Genomic DNA, 13,410 nt, shown 5'->3' on the forward strand with positions numbered 1-13,410 from the left:
TTCGCTTTTTGCAGGACTTTGGGCATTGCTCAGGATACAAAGTAAATGTAGCTAAAAGCGAACTGCTGGAGTTGGGCAAACCATTACCTGGGATCTTTTGGCAATCCTTGGGATGTGGGATATCCCCGGTGAAACAATGTATCACTTATCTGGGAATTAAGATAGGGAAGGCACCTGAAACCTTGTATGGCTTGAATTACCCGCCACTGTTTAAAAAAATGCAGGCGGAACTCAACAGATGGGGCCAGTTACCGATATCCCTTCTGGAGAGGTGCCACCTGATTAAGATGGTCAGTTTCCCCAGATTGCTATACCCCTTTCAAACACTCCCACTCTTACTGAAACATGGGGACGTATCCAAGCTGAATTCGGCATTTACTAAATTCATATGGGCGGGAAAGAGGCCTCGCATTGCACTCACTAAGCTCATGAGGGACAAGCATGAGGGGGGGCTGAAATTTCCCAATATTAGGGGCTACAATGTGGTGTGCCTCTTTCGACATGTAGTGGACTGGCTTCATGAAACGAGTCATTATTCCAACTTCGAGCTAGAGGGGGAGTATGCCTCGCCCTGGAGCTTAAAGGCATTGTTGCATTGTCGTGTGGCCTCTCTTCCGTGCCGTCTCAAAACATCCATTGTTCTGAGAGATACAGTCCTAGACTGGAAAGTAGTCCGTAAAATTTTTGACTTGCCTTATCTGCTATCCAAGCACATGCCGTTGTGTGGGCACCCGGAATTTTTACCGGGAGTAGACAGTAGAGACAGATTTGCCTCTTGGGGGAATGCAGGTATTAGCAATGCGGGGACCTTATGCATACAGAGGAAAGGAGATGGTTAACCGGATCGGAAATCAGGGCTAAACTCAATCCCTCAGAGGACAGCGCTAATTTCCTACAAGTCCTCCAGGTGCGATCATTCTGTACCTCTAGGCTCAGAGATTTAAATAAGGAGGCCACCACTCATATCTTAGATGAGGTCATTGGCCCAGTGGCTCTTCGGGCGACTATCGCGTGGTTGTATAGAGCACTCGGGGGATATTTTGCCCGCCCGCAACAACGGGTAATGTTCAAAGTCTGGGAACGGTGGACGCATGATCCGGCAATAGGAGAGACCATATTGGGGGGATGGGAGACGGTACGGAAGGTGGTCATTAATGAGAGCTGGAGGGAAACCTATTTCAAATTAATGCATACGGCTATATATGGCTTCAATATTCTGCCCTCACAGTCCTTCCCTGATCGCATCACGAGTTGTCCCAAATGCAATACCCCCTGACGAATTTGTGGCACGGAGTTTGGGGTTGTGCTCATACTAAACGGTACTGGATAATGATACATAACTATATTTCAGATTATTGAAAAGCAAACCTTCCAATGACGCCCCAAGCGCTGTTGTTCCATCAGGCGCGACCGCCAGAGGTAGAGGTTGCTGGAGGAACGAGATCCCCTCCCCCCCTGGTGCACACAATTTTGTTGGTGGCTTTGAGATGCCTTCTATGCAAATGGCTAGAAGCTGATACACCGGATATCGATATGATCGTGTCCCACTTGAAACAATTGTTAGCCCTTGAACGAGTGGAGGTAGAAAGAAGGAAAGAAACGGGAACCAAAAAGCTGTTTGCTAAATGGCAGCTATTTATAGAAACGCAATGCACAGCGAATGAGGTGGTGGAAATTGTTACGCCGTTTAGACACACATACACAGCTCCTGGCTGGCACTTTAGGAGGCTTACAACTACAGTCAGTCTAGTAGTAGATAGGAGATAGAGGGGGAGGAGCTACTCTTTTATGACCTAAGTCGTGACCAGGAATAGGGGAAGTCACGTTGGTTGTTTAAACAAATGTAAAACGATATGCCAATGCATGTATGTATGTACTTAATTTGCTTCTGTTATACTCGCAGTTGCGAGCTGTTCATTGGCATCGCAAATTTTTCTTTTTGTGAAATGTTTGTACAAAATTTGAAAAAATTGTAATAAAAATGATGTTTAAAAAAAAAAAAAAAAGTAAAAACACACCCAGTTGGGCATTAAGAAACAAAATCTAAAATTGTTCATAACTTGCTCAAAAATGATCGTTTTTCAAAATAAAAACCATTGCTGTTATCTACATTCCAGCGCCGATCAGATTATGTAGGAGATAGGGCATTTATAATCTGGTGACAGAGCCTCTTTAAAACATACAATAAAAGTTTCATAAAACACAATCGCCCTTTGATCTTATCAAGTCCATTATTATTGACAAAAATAAACCATACATATTTAGTATCATCGCGTCCGTAACGGCCTAAACTATAAAAATCCATGCGGTGAAATCTACGCGGTGAACGGCGTAGAAATAAAACATAAAAAACTATACCAGAATTTCAGTATTTTTGGTCACTCTGCCCTACAAATATTGGAATAAAAAGTGATCAAAAAATTGCATGCATCCAAAAATGGTACCTATAAAAACTATAGCTCATTTCGCAGAAACAAGCCCCATACAGCTCCGTCGACGAAAAAATTAAAATGTTATGATTCTCACAACTTGGCGACAGAAAAAAACATTCTTTTTACTAAAGTAATTTTATTGTGAAAAAAGTTGTAAAACATAAAAAACTGCTATAAATTAGGTATCACCGGAATCTGACTGACCCGCAGAATACAGTTAACATGTCGTTTATAACTCATGGTGAACGCTGTATAAAAAAAACTTTAAAAACTATGCCAGAAGTGCAGTTTTTTGCTCACCTTGCCTCCCAAAAAATAGGATCAAATTGATCAAAAAGTTGCATGTACCCCAAAATGGTACCATTAAAAACTATAGCTCGTCCCGCAAAAAAACAGCCCTCATACCACTAAGTCTATGAAAAAATAAAATGAGTTAAGGCTCAAATAAGCCAGGAAAGAAAAAATATGCAGTTGTTCAGGCCCGAGGGGAACATTTCTTCTATTTCAAGAGGCGAATTATCAAGGCCCTAAAATTAGGGAACCAGGAAGGGTAGGGCCCAAACATGTCTGCTGGAAGTGAGGGCGCCCGCATTATACCAGGACAACACTTCCCAGCTAAATTCCCCAAACTGCAAAGGTGCGGAGTGTGGACCAAAAAGGGGATAAGGAAGGACATTTATCAGTGCGACACCGGCCTGTGCAGAAAGGATTGTGTCACAGCGTAACACACATCTATGGATTAATTTACTGTTTTTTTTACCCCATTATTATACCACCTGACTATGCCCCTAATGTACTCTGCCCAGCTTACATATGCCCCTACATTATAAGCTGAAACACCAGCAATACTCAAACAAAACTACTACCAAGCAAATCCATTCTCCAAAAGTCAAATGGCGCTACCTCCCTTCTGAACTTTACACCGTCCCCAAACAGCTGTTTACTTCAACACATATGGCATCGCCACACAGCGGAGAACACTTTTAACAATTTTTGGGATGTGTGTCTCCAGTGGCACAAGCTGGGCACGACATATTTTCCACTGAATTGGCATATCTAGGGAAAAATTTAAATTTTTACTTTGCACCACCTTCAGCGCATTCATTTATGGAAAAGTCCTGTAGGGTGAAAATGCTCACTACACCCCTTAATAAATGCCTTAAGGGGTGCAGTTTCCAAAATGGGGTCACTTCTCAGGGGTTTCCTTTATTATTTCACATCAGGGCCTCTGCAATTGTGAACTAATACTTTGTAAATCACCAAATTAAGCCTCAATTTTACATGGTACTCTTTCACTCCTGAGCCCTGTCAAATGTCCAGGCAAAAGATTAGGGCCACATGTAGGGTGTTTATAAAACCGGGAAATAGCATAATAATTATAGAGCTGTCGTGTTATGGTGGCACAACCTGGGCACCACATATTGGCATATCTATGGAAAAAATCCAATTTTCACTCTGCAACATCGAGTGCACACCAATTTCTGCAAAACAGGGGTTAACATGCTCATTACACCCCTAGGTGAATAACTTGAGGGGTGTAGTTGCCAAAATGTGGTCACTTCTGGGGGGTTTTCACTGTTTTGGTCCCACAGCGGATTTGCAAATGCGACATAGCGCCCAGAAACCAATCCAGCAAAATCTACACTCCAAAAGCCAAATGCCGATCCTTCCCTTCTGAGCCCTACTGTGTGCCCAAACAGCAGTTTATGACCACATATGGGGTATTACCGTACTCAGGAGAACTTGCTTTACAAATGTTGGGGTTCTTTTTTTCCTTTATTTGTTGAGAAAATGAAAAATTTTTAGCTAAATCTACGTCTTATTGAAGAAAAGGGACTGTTTTTATTTTCACTGCCCAATTCTAATAGATTCTATAAAAAAGCTGTGAGGTCAAAATGCTCACTACACCCCTAGATGAATTTCTCAAGGACTGCAGTTTCCTAAATGGAGTCACTTTTTGGGCGTTTTAAATGTTTTGTTCTCTCAAGGGCTTTGCAAATGCGACATGGCCTCCGCAAACCATTCCTGCTGAATGTGATCTCCAAAAGCCAAATGGTGCTCTTTCCCTTCTAAGCCCTGCCGTGTGTCCAAACAGCCATTTATGACCAGATATGGGGTATTGTTTTACAACAGAAGAATAAGGCAGAGAAGCCGGTAGAAATTATATTGCCAAGTATATTGTTTTGCGACTAGCCACACATTAGAAGCAATTTATAGTAAACTAGCCAACCCCCTTTAAATAATGTTGGCTGGGTACCTGAGGGGAATGTAAAATGGTACTAGTTCAACTGCTCAATGTTAATAATATATTAGTGAGTTGCTATTTATGCATTTCCCTAATATTTTATGTAAAGCACCTTTGATTCAGAGCTATTCTTTAAGCCCAAACTATACTACATGTCACTAGCTGAATGATTGATGTTTATATCATTGTGACCTGGCAAAGAAAAAAAAAACAACACCAGTTCATATGGTCTATTAGGGCATGTGGACATCTTAGCTAGATGCCAACATCTTAACCCCCTTTATAATAAAGATCTATTCCACTGTAATGGACTTGTCTCTGCCATGTATTATATTACATGTACTGCAGTGGAATGTGTGGCCAGCTGCTGGTGTTATCAGATTGGGGAAAGCAGTTTTCAGGAGTCGGACTCCTGGAATCAGCTGATCACCATGGCAGCTTTCTCCAGAGAAGGAATCTTTCAAAGCTAATGTATATGTTCTCCAAAATGATACCTAAAAACACCTACAAATACAGCCTCATACAGCTATACAGAGACAGTCTCTGGGTGAGCTAGAAGTGCATGTTCAGTATTTCCCACACTTCCAGTCCTGGTGACCAGGTAGAGTAACATTGAGGTTGGGATAAAGTGCTAGATCTTTGATAACAGGTGATTTTATTTTTATTTTACAATTATCAATGGTGGAGTTCTCCCTTAAGGATCAAATTGACTGAGTTCTTCAGAGGTTAACACAAATGATAGCCGCTGACCTAATCTTACCAGCCCTTGTTTTGCTCTTGCCTGTTTAATAGTTGTCTGTGAAATAATAGCTGCACAATGCAGCAATGCTTACACTGGCAAGCCTCTTGTAATGTGAGCAGCCTTGGATCTCATCCCACTGTGTACATCCACTCCTTCTACTTTGGATCCCACAGCTTGACTGCACTGGAATGAGTGCGAAACCTCTAGCCAGCCCATTCATTTATTTATTAGTCAGCGGCAGGGAGCTAGTCAAGAGACAGGGCAGCTCAATGTCATAGCAGTCACAGTGCTGCTGCATATGCCCACACACTGCCCAGAGCAACATCCACACCCACTGAAGATGGGCTGCAACTGAAGAACTGTGGCTGGAGGAGTTGCAACAACATTAAGTGGAGGGCTGCCTGCTTCTGTAGTTCTTGAGTTGTTTTCACATCACTGAAATAGGAAATCATGTTTTAAGAGACGCCAAGGGATACAGAACATCTATCTGGAGCCAGCACCAACGTCAAGGACCAAGGTACAGTACTTTTAGCAGAATGCAGCAATCATCTTGCAGCATCTGCAGCTTCTTGTACCAAAACTAGACAGCTGAGGTCAGGTTGGTTTGGGATGCAGTGACACTAGAGGACAGGGAGTGATTTCCGAATTTAACTATTAAGAAAATCAAGACCAGCGTAAAATAATATCTTTATTATGGTTCTTGTAATATACACAGTCATACATTGATCTATATAGATTTAAAGCAATTTTATGACATGAACATTTAACCCTTACAGTATGCAAGTGACACACAGAATTTAAAATCGATGTCGAAATTATTTCAAGTTCAGGGACCTAATCGATAAGTCCGAAGACTGATTTGTCGCTATAGTGGCATATGAAAATAGTGGAGACATAATACAATTATCTTATCTAATGTAGACTTTATTTGTTCGCACGGTCGGTTTAGCTAAACTATTCTAACATCATTGCGGGCTGCAGAGTCCAGCAGTGTCATGTCAGGGATCCTCAGTGGGGGATGCTGTAATGCTTTCCTGCCTCACAAGGAAATAAATGTTCACATTGCAAGTCTACAGAGGGTGATTGAAGGACATATTTTTAGAAACTGCATAGTTCACGCAGTTTCAACTGAGCTTCTTAATGTAATGATGAGATGTTAACCCTTCAGCAGTTGGAAATGATTTACCTTGCATCAGCTTAGGTGGGATTTACATTGATAAGCTCAAAAGAGAAATGGTTAGATCCAATTCCTTTAAAAATGCAGTTGTGCCTTTACAGTGTTCCTAGTATTACAGCTTTAATATAACAGAAGAAGTTGGGCGCTTATACTGGACAAATGTACTGATAGCTTGTTTTCAGATGTATCTTATCTTGACGTTATTATCCCTCCAGTGCTGTCCTTCAATGACCGTAGTAAATTCTGCTATGAAGTAAGCTCAAAACTATCTCTGTGTCTGTGTAGACTTTAGATGACTCATTCCTGATATCTTCTCTGTATGTGACCACTCCATGCCACTGCTCCGATCCCAAGATCACTAGTGGAATGTTGAGACACATTCTTGATCCATGAGCCTTTTATGGAGTCTATAATAATTATTAGTTTGACTAGTAACTGGGCAGTAGTCAAAATTTTAAATTAATACAGTACAATATATTTCCTACAAAAAAAGTATGTACCACCTTAATAAAATATACAAGTCTTTATTAAATAATCACTAAAATAAGTCACATTATTCAAAATCTTGATGACGCACTGTGTTGTTCTCTGACATTTGAGGAGCAACAACCAACTAGACCTTGAATATCATACACGTTAATAGTACATAGAGTTACAGGTGTTGTCTCATGACAACTACTCTTGTCCATATGCCTTATTACGATATATGGACATCACTAGTGTTTTTAGACTTTGCAAAGGCATTTGACACTGTCCCCCATAGACGCCTAATGGGTAAATTAAGGACTATAGGTTTAGAAAATATAGTTTGTAATTGGATTGAGAATTGGCTCAAGGACCGTATCCAGAGGGTTGTGGTCAATGATTCCTTCTCTGAATGGTCCCCGGTTATAAGTGGTGTACCCCAGGGTTCAGTGCTGGGACCACTATTATTCAACTTATTTATTAATGATATAGAGGAAGGGATTAATAGCACTATTTCTATTTTTGCAGATGACACCAAGCTATGTAATATAGTTCAGACTATGGAAGATGTTCATGAATTACAGGCAGATTTAAACAAACTAAGTGTTTGGGCGTCCACTTGGCAAATGAAGTTTAATGTAGATAAATGTAAAGTTATGCATCTTGGTACCAACAACCTGCATGCATCATATGTCCTAGGGGGCGCTACACTGGCGGATTCACTTGTTGAGAAGGATCTGGGTGTACTTGTAAATCATAAACTCAATAACAGCATGCAGTGTCAATCAGCTGCTTCAAAGGCCAGCAGGATATTGTCGTGTATTAAAAGAGGCATGGACTCGCGGGACAGGGATGTAATAATGCCACTTTACAAAGCATTAGTGAGGCCTCATCTAGAATATGCAGTTCAGTTCTGGGCTCCAGTTCATAGAAAGGATGCCCTGGAGTTGGAAAAAATACAAAGAAGAGCAACGAAGCTAATAAGGGGCATGGAGAATTTAAGTTATGAGGAAAGATTGAAAGAATTAAACCTATTTAGCCTTGAAAAAAGAAGACTAAGGGGGGACATGATTAACTTATATAAATATATTAATGGCACATACAAAAAATATGGTGAAATCCTGTTCCTTGTAAAACCCCCTCAAAAAACAAGGGGGCACTCCCTCCGTCTGGAGAAAAAAAGGTTCAAGCTGCAGAGGCGACAAGGCTTCTTTACAGTGAGAACTGTGAATTTATGGAATAGCCTACCGCAGGAGCTGGTCACAGCAGGGACAGTAGATGGCTTTAAAAAAGGGTTAGATAATTTCCTAGAACAAAAAAATATTAGCTCCTATGTGTAGAAATTTTTCCTTCCCTTTTCCCTTCCCTTGGTTGAACTTGATGGACATGTGTCTTTTTTCAGCCGTACTAACTATGTAACTATGTAACTATGGACTGCCCTCTATGTGCCAGAATGGAGTGTCACTCAGTAAAAGTCACCGCCGCTCTGATGGACCCAGCGCATCCTTGCATTACACGGGCTACCACTGAGGGGAAATATATATACCTAGACGCAGCTTCCCCCTGTGATAACAACTGATCTTTGAAAAATAAAGGGCTACGAAGTTCTGTGTCCTTTTTCCCTTTTTCAGCTGCACTTGGACAACCCATTTAAATTTTGATTGACTAAAATGTTTTGGGCCGATGTACACAAGATCTACATATAATTAGGTCAAATGTAGAATTTTCTACAAAGAAGGAACTACTTAATGAATTATGAGGAAGAACACTTTCATTGAAAAAATATTATTTATATATTGAAAAGTATGTAATGTGATCAAAGGACAGGATCATTTGGGATTTTTTTTTTTTTAGACTTTACATTGCTAGACATAACACATTAATTAAAAATAATTTTTTAAATCAAGTCATATTTATTGAAAATATTGCAATGTTTTACAAAGGCAAAACCTCAACACCATCTCCCCCACAGTTTCACACTGTTCAAACTATATCAATATGTACAAATACCAGAAGTATTTATAAACATTTATAAATAAAGATTACAAGTATGTAAGCAATACATAAAATTAGCAAAGAAAATACATTGTTTAAAACAATATCAAATGTATGTGTCTTCATGAACCACCGGCTGTAATCCGTGGAAAACGTTTTCCGAGTAACGCATGGGAGGCTGTCAGGCCAGTCTAGCCACAGGGCCCATAAAAAAATTGAATTTCTTACCTTGACCTCTCTTTATGTATACAACTTTCTCCATAGTTAGTACCCAGTTTATTGTATTAATAAATTGTTGGCAAGAATGAAGATCTACCCCTATCCAATTCCAAGTTATAACTTTCCTAGCTTGGTATAGCAATCTAATGACAGCCATTCTAAGATATCCATCAGTAGGTAGCGCGCTCGTAGACACCGATACACAATACAGGGTCATGAGGTATTGAGATTTGATATACAGATATCAAATCTAAAACCTCCGTTCAATAAAGTCTAAGACGTTAACAGTTCCACAGGAAGTGAATCATGTCTGCCTATGATGTTTTACACCGATCACAATCAGATCTGAGACAAATATTATATAAAAGAAAGTGGGGTTTTATAAACCCTATGCACAAGGTATATATGGAAAAGTCTATGAGCAGCATTCATAGATAAAGTTGGGATATTACTTCATATTTCAAGCCAGATTTTGTCACTAATAGGCCCCATGTCCCTTTGCAACTTTATTTTAATAGTAATCGGAAAAACCTTCTACATTTTGTTTGGAGCTAAGGTCAACCTTTCTATGTTGGGGCTCAATAGCATGATGTAGTCACAAAAATTTATAAAAATATGTATTAGGGACATTAAAATCCTGTTGGATTTTCACGAAGGTCTTTAACTCCTGATTTCTATAAACATGGAAAAGACGGTGGACACCTGCCGACTTCCAAAGTGCAAACCCTGAGCGCTTGCTCAGCCTGAACTTTCCTGTTAATCTCCCATTTTCCACCATAATTGGTCTAATAAATGAAGGGTAGGTAAAGTTCTTAAATTTATACGAAGAACATGAGACTCCAGAGCTTCCAATAAATCATTACTACCTGGATGATACTGTATGATACAATATACTGTACTCTGTCCACACAAGGCAAAGACCCTCAGCCTCTAAAATGCTTCATTTAAGATGCAAGTAAATATATTTCAGGGTTGGGCACAGCCAGTGCCGATTCTAGCTTTTTCATTGCCTGAGGTGAAAATTGAAATGGCGCCCCCCCAGGCTGTTCTACATCACCAGCAGCTTCACAAATAAACAATTTATATAACCCATCATCTCCCTGCAGATCATACAGTGACTACATTACTGATTAGAGGCAGAATAAACATTTAGATTAAGTGACTCACCATCCGGTCCAGATCTCTATGATGACTTATCCCGACAATGGCCAATTTCAGCAGTTTTCCGCTCAGAGGTCTTCATCTTCTCAGTTTTCAAACATTTCTGCACCTATAAGCGAAGATACAATTCTTATGGTGCCACACACTACATCCCTAAAGCTAATCGCACCATACACTGCACCTCTAATTATAATAACATTGTGTCCCTGATTATAATAGCACCATAAACTGCGTCCCATACACACACACACACACACACACACACACACACACAGTGCCCCCTGTTGATAGTGCCCCACATAGAGCCCCCTGTAGATACTGCCCCCATAGAGCCCCAGTAGATAGCCCCCTGTAGATAGTGCTCCACATATAGCCCCACATATAGCCCCCACCCCCTGTAGATAGTGCTCCACATATAGCCCCCAACCCCTGTAGATAGTGCTCCACATAAAGCCCCCACCCCCTGTAGATAGTGCTCCACATATAGCCCCCACCCCCTGTAGATAGTGCTCGACATATAGCCCCCACCCCCTGTAGATTGTGCTCTACATATAGCCCCCTGTAGATAGTTCTCCACATATAGCCCCCACATACAGCCCCACCCTGTAGATAGTGCTCCACATATAGCCCCCCTGTAGATAGTTCTCCACATATAGCCCCCACATACAGCCCCACCCCCTGTAGATAGTGCTCCACATATAGCCCCAACCCCTGTAGATAGTGCTCCACATAAAGCCCCCACCCCCTGTAGATAGTGCTCCACATTTAGCCCCCTGTAGATAGTGCTCGACATATAGCCCCCACCCCCTGTAGATTGTGCTCCACATATAGCCCCCCTGTAGATAGTTCTCCACATATAGCCCCACATACAGCCCCACCCTGTAGATAGTGCTCCACATATAGCCCCCCCCCCCGTAGATATTGATCCTCATATAGTCCCCACATACAGCCCTACCTCATGTAGATAGTGCTCCACATATAGCCCCGGTAGATGGTGCTTCCCATATAACCCCCACATACAGCACTACCCCCTGTAGATAGTCCTCCTCATATAGCCCCCACATACAGCCCTACCCCCTGTAGAAAAAAGTGTAGACAGTTGGCAGAAAATGGTCTAAATTGGCCTTTTTGACTGTCCACAACTTCTAGTGTATGGACAGCTTTAGGTTTACATAATGTCACGAAGTGGGGTGTGGACCCACTAGGCCGTACCGCGTAGCGGGATGGCAGCTGGCCAAACAGGTAAAGTACAAAAAAAAAAAAAAACAACTTTACATACTCACCTAAACCCGTTCCCGTGCTGTCTTCTTGCAATGCAGGTCTGCTGGGGCTGAATGACGAGGCACTGAGTGGCAGGGCAAGTCATTCTGCCCGGCCAATCAGCACCTTTCAACGTTGCGTCGTTGAAATGCGCTGATTTGCAGGCTGCCTTGCCCGGTCATTCAACGGCGCAATCGGCGCGATGACATCATCACGCCGCTTGCATCGTCTAAAGGCACTGAGTAGCAGGGCAAGTAACTCTGCCCTGCCAATCAGTGTCTTTCAACGTTGCGATGTTGAAAGGCGCTGATTGGCAGGCTGCCTTGCCCTGTCATTCAACAACGCAAGCGGCGCGATGACGACATCGGGCCCCTTACATCAGTGAAATGCGCTGAATATCGGGGCATGGAACATGTCCCGCCATTTAGCGCTTATGCATGTAATTGTGTTTGTGTCCTATAGACGTAGGTACAATTATAGTGCAGAAGGGGGTGGCGGTGGCTGATTTCAGTGGCTCCGCCGCTCCATCAGATAGGCAGCAGGGCGCCGCCTGAGGCGAGATGCTCATCTCGCCTCATGGATGGTGCGGCCCTGGGCACAGCTAAACCACCTTCTTCCTTATCATATCGTAAGATTTCTAATATAATCCTTGGGGAGCCCTTCTTCCTCATTACGTAGCGAAACATACTCTTTACTTAGGAAGTACCACAGTAGTATCCATACCGGAGATTTGTTTAAGACATATAAGAGTTGTGGTATTCAAATAATCATTAAGATTAACCCTTGCTTTAATGGAAATTGGCATTTTCCACTGTAAAAGTAATTTCAGTTTACATTTTTCCAATAACAGTGTAAATTTAAGCGATTTATAAGATGGAATATTAGCAGCCTAGGTACCCAAACTGGATCAACCTCTAGGTACCCAAACTGGATCAAACACTTCAAGGGAAACCTGGACATATCAAAGCAAGGGTCAACTGGCAAGAATCAATCCATGCATTTGCACTCTCACAGAAGGAGCAGTAAATAATAATTTGATCCAAGAAATAAATTTATCGTCAAATACCAATTTGGAAAGCACACCCCAGAGATACCGCCACTCAATGCTATCGAACGCCTTTGTGGCATCCAGTGAGCAGATCACCTGAATTTCCTTATTGTCCAATGGGGACTGTAAATAAAAAAAAAGGCGTCTCATATTAATAGCTGTAGACTTCAATGGCATAAAACTCATTTGGTCTGGGTGGATGATGGATGTTATAACTGTAGAAAGACTTAACATCAACTGAAAGCAGACATATTGGCCAGTACGAATCTGACGATACGGTATCTTTCCCCAGTTTAAGGAGGACTACAAAAATCGCCTCTTGCATAGACACTGGGAGATTACCAGCTTCCGAGGCATTAGTAAATACCTCAAGGAGTTAAGGCAATAAAATATCCCCAAATTTCTCAGATTTCTCAGCCGGTAAACCGTCTGACCCCAGTGCTTTTTTATTTGACTTTGAGTTCACTGTGTAAGGTCCATGGCCGCGGACCGTCGTTCGCACTCACCCCCCTTTCTAGGAGACGCCAGCACTAACTTCTGCTCCGCTCTGCAGTGACTCGAAGGGTGCGCGCGCGTACGCTTGTGGCCGGCCTTAACGGGCCAGCACCCGCACATGTAAAATATTGTTAGTTAGCCCTAATCACTATGGACTATATAAAGGGCTCT

At 41.8% G+C, this 13,410-nt stretch overlaps 1 protein-coding gene across 7 annotated transcripts in view; it reads left to right on the forward strand.

Moving 5' to 3' along the window:
• The window catches only part of PALM2AKAP2 (PALM2 and AKAP2 fusion), a 399,528-nt gene that overhangs the window by 235,906 nt on the left and 150,212 nt on the right, over nucleotides 1-13,410 (forward strand). Inside the window, exon 1 of one of the 7 annotated variants that reach the window (XM_075825573.1) lies at nucleotides 5,647-5,936. The exons of the other annotated variants lie outside the window; for them this stretch is intronic. The gene's annotated coding sequence lies outside the window, so the exon portion shown is untranslated. Of the gene's footprint in view, nucleotides 1-5,646; nucleotides 5,937-13,410 lie in introns of those variants that run through there. 7 annotated transcript variants of the gene reach the window in all.

This window comes from Rhinoderma darwinii, chromosome 1 (assembly GCF_050947455.1).
Source record: "Rhinoderma darwinii isolate aRhiDar2 chromosome 1, aRhiDar2.hap1, whole genome shotgun sequence".
Lineage (NCBI taxonomy): Eukaryota > Metazoa > Chordata > Amphibia > Anura > Rhinodermatidae > Rhinoderma > Rhinoderma darwinii.